Raw genomic sequence first — 4,159 nt, forward strand, 5'->3', positions numbered from 1 at the left:
TGGCTCTGTTCTTTCTCATTTCACTTTCCTTTTAATGAGACCCTTAAACATTCTTCGGAGCTACAGGCTGCCAACCCTTTCTTCCCATCTTTCCTGCTAACTGGATTCTACAATTCTTCAGAAACTCCATATTCAGAAACAATGGAATGATCCAGATGATGGATGAATAGATGCTGTCCTAAGCCTCAGTTTCCTGATCCATAAAAAGTGAGTCTTAATCTCTTTAGCTGCATTAGCTAGACCTCTTTGCCAGTAACAGCAACTCAACTCAAACTGGCTCAAACAAAAATGTCCTGAAGTAGTATGACCTTGGGCAGATATGAATCTAAGAGTCACAATCATGTCCTTAGAACTCAGTCTCATTCTCTTTCCAGCCTCCGGTTGTGTCTTCCTGGGTGTCAACTTTATTCTCAGAGAAGTTCTCACTAGGCAAAGGCCAGAGAAGCTGCAGACTTCATCTAATCTTAGTGGCCCCCAATGGTTTCTCTTTCCTAATAGTCACAACCAAAGCCCCAGGATTGTGTTTCACTGGAAAGATTTGGGTCATGTATGTGTTCCTGGACTAATCATTGTGGTTGACAGATATAATATACTGGTAAGTCAGGGGCTGAGGGTGGACCCACCGTTGGATCCAAGGTAGGATCAGCCTATGATTCAAAACCCAGATTTTAATCAAGAGAGAGAGAGATGGGTTTCCAGATTAAATTATAGTGGTATTACTAGAGTAAGGAGGGGTGAATGCTGGGCCGGCAAAAACCATGGTGGTCCAGTGTACTTTACATGTGAATTATTACAATGATCAAAGGTGGTAATATATGTGAAAGCTCTTTGAAACCTACAGATCCAGTATCAATGAAAGACCTGAAGATGATGATGATGATGATGATGATGAAGGGGATGATGATCCAGCTGTATACAACCAAGACAATTATATCTGCTCCGCTGCCTTACCCTGGTTATAAAATCCTTATCCCTTATCTCTTAGAGGGGATTTTCAGTTGTTCTTGCCTGGTGCCTCTCAGCTTTTGGAAAATTCTTTCCCCAGCAATCTTTCCCTTGCCCACTTCTTGAAACCAGTTACATTCTTCCAGACACCAGTGTCCATGAAGCAAAAAATGAAGATCTCTTTCTTGCCTGTAGAATTCAAATGGACATTTTCAAGTGCAGCAAAGATGGGGAAATAAGACATGTGTTTTCTGAGGAAATTCATAAGGTAAATGAACATAAATCCCAAATACAGCAGGGTTCCCATTGTTTCCTTAGTAATTAGGGAGAGGCCAAGAAATGTCCCTTTCCTGTTGATGTCCCCATAGATAAGCTGGCCACCAATATTTCCTCTATATTAGCCACGACCACTCTAGCCTGTCCTATAGAATTCTCTATAGCTCCTTCCTGGGCCTAATGCACATTGTGAAGTCATAAACTGTTTGTAATTAAAAATCTAATGAAAACACTAAGACTAATCTAAAGACAAAGACATCAAGACTAGGGATATCTAGGCATAGCTTGACTTGTTCCTATTTCTCTGATGGGAGCAGCTTTGCAAAATTAGAGAAACACATAGACTTAAAAAAAATCCACAAAGTGATTTAAATAAGAATGTGAGGATTTCCTCTACTTAGCTCAAGACTTTTTAATTAATTGCTTTGCTCCTAATCATTCATTTTTTTTTATAAAATGTTTATAATTCCTTAGGTGCTTTCATATTCATTATCTTGGAACACACCTGTGAGGTAAACAGGACAGATCTTACTTTTTTTGCTTTGTTTAACAGAAAAGGAAACTGAACATGGGAAATTTCAGTCTGTGCCTGTAGTGTGTCAGCAGTAGCACCTGCCCACACAGGGCTCTGGAGCACTTGAAATATGATTAGTGTGACCAAGGACCTGGATTTTTAACTGTATTTAATTTTTTTTTAAGGATTTTATTTGAGAGAGTGCGCACGAGGGTGGAGAGAGGGAGAGGGAGAAATAGACTTCCCGATGATCAGGGATCCTAACTTGCAGCTCCATCCCAGGACCCTGGGATCATGACCTGACTGAAGGCAGATGCCCAACCGGCTAAGCCATCCAGGCACCCCTAATGGTATTTGATTGTAACTAACTTAGATTTAAGTTTGAAAAGGAACACATGCCTAGTTACTACCCTATTAGACGGGACAGGTCAGTATCTACAAAGTGACACAGGGGCTTTGAACCCTGGTTGGCTGATTCCATATTCAGTATTCTTGTGGGTCCCTAGTTTGCCCAAGATACAGTTGGCCATGGCCAACTAAGTGTCTGAATTGCTTGGTTTTCTCATACATGGAAAACTGAGATGTACCTTTTCCAAGAGTGCGTGAATTACTCTTGATAAAAATCTAAGGTTTATAACTCTCCACCAGTGGGGCAGGGCTAAGACTCCAAGCTACAATCCAGATCATTTACCATAAAAGTCCTCATTGCCCATGAATCCCCTCAGCCTCTCAGATTTCCTCTGTCAGAGATGATGATTCGGATTCCTTTCTCAATAATCCGTGTCCTGACCATCGTAGCACAGAATTCTCCAGGGCTAATTTTTCTTACTATCCTGGCAAAGGAAAAGCTACCTTGGGAAGTATTCTTGATAGGACAAAAAAGCCATTGCCTTAATTTCCTTTGGTGCAAAATATGAAGACCACTGTCTGTATACATTTATTACTGGTAATTATTTTAGGACTAGACTTCATGATTGTTATAAAAAAAGAGAAGTAACTAGAGAATCTTGATATCAGTTGCCTTTCAGCAGCCAGGAGGATGGCTAGAGAAGAGGATCAAGGAGACAAGTGTGAATGGATACGACGGACCCTCAGTTCCGCCTGAAGAAGCCAGGGTAGGGAGGAAGAGAAGAGACCAATCATCTCAGAGTAGGGACATCTGTCAGCACATTCCTGATGATGCATGGGGTCTCATTACACACAGTGTTTGAGAAAAGGCAATGAAGTCAATTAAGAACTGTAATTTACTGAGATCCTTGGGGAATGAGAGAAGGCTGGTTATGGATAATGCCCACCTCTGGTAGACTGGGGCCTGGCCTGAACTCCTTTCTTGGCTTTCACTAACATGCTCAAAAGTCATTGTAAAACAAATTATAATGAGACAGTATCTCTCACATAAATTATGTTTGTTTTTTTTTATAAATTATGTTTTAAAGTAGTAATAGGGCGTGATCAAAATGACCCTAGCAAATCCCCTAAATGACCCACAAAGAACAGCTCTTGTACTTTTGTGTTCATAGCCCTGTATAATATCGTGGATATACAAGCAATTAATATATATGTTAATGTTCATTATAAATTGAAGATTTATCATGCAAAATATAATTTCACAGTATTTTTGAATACTCTGTTTCTGGTGTTTTGTTTGTTTCTTTTTTCTTTTTGGATATTTGGCTAGGTAACTCACCTTGATTTTACAAAAATTAAACGTGCCAATGATGAAACTCTAATCTGTTTTCTTGACTCTGTTAAGAGGTGTTCAAGTTCTATTAAGGGGATGTGAATGATTATGGACAGTGAGCACCAGTGCCATCCTTCTGAACATCAGTCCTCAGTTTTTAAGACAGGAAATAAATACTGTCTCCAAAAGTATCCCCCAGAAGCATTTGTGAATGACTTCCTGGTGGACATGATAGCTATTAGCTGAATAACAAAAAACTGGAGGCAGGTGGTATGAAACTGAAAGTGCTTAATGTTACTCTGTGTCAGATACTGTTCTTTGTAGTTTACACATATTATCTCATTTAATGATGACCAGTGTTGTCAGGCCAGTAGTTGGCCCTTGTGGCTTGTGGTTGACCTTCATTGTATTTGAGTCATAGTGAGGCCAAATGCATAAGTAAGACAGATGAATAGGTGTTGAAATTGTGGAATGATTGGAGAATGTTGAAATTGGGGAATTATGAGAGAGGATGGGTGGCAGAAAAAAAAATTTGCATCAGGTTCTAAAAATATCAGTGTGGATGTGAGTCTTAGAGTTTGGCACACATCCATTGAATGAGGAAAAGTGTAATGTGTAAACTTAAAATAGATACACCATGAAAGTGGTATAAAAGTGGTCATGCAGTGACTGGGCCAGTGATGCATGATTTCCACTGGCAAGGATATGAGAGCAAGTGGCATCACATGAGGGATTCCAGGTTC

The 4,159-nt window shown here is 39.8% G+C and overlaps 1 long non-coding RNA gene across 2 annotated transcripts; it reads left to right on the plus strand.

Moving 5' to 3' along the window:
* The first annotated feature begins 309 nt into the window (after positions 1 to 309).
* Positions 310 to 3,384, plus strand: LOC111094677. 2 transcript variants are annotated; one of them, XR_005355043.1, is made up of 3 exons: positions 310 to 595; positions 842 to 1,213; positions 2,753 to 3,384. It is a non-coding gene; the product is annotated as an uncharacterized LOC111094677 (long non-coding RNA). The 2 variants fall into 2 exon arrangements; XR_005355042.1 differs by having other exon boundaries at positions 345 to 595; positions 1,092 to 1,213; positions 2,753 to 3,379.
* The last annotated feature ends 775 nt before the right edge of the window (positions 3,385 to 4,159 follow it).

This window comes from Canis lupus, chromosome 2 (genome assembly GCF_011100685.1).
Source record: "Canis lupus familiaris isolate Mischka breed German Shepherd chromosome 2, alternate assembly UU_Cfam_GSD_1.0, whole genome shotgun sequence".
NCBI classification, from domain to species: Eukaryota; Metazoa; Chordata; class Mammalia; order Carnivora; family Canidae; genus Canis; species Canis lupus.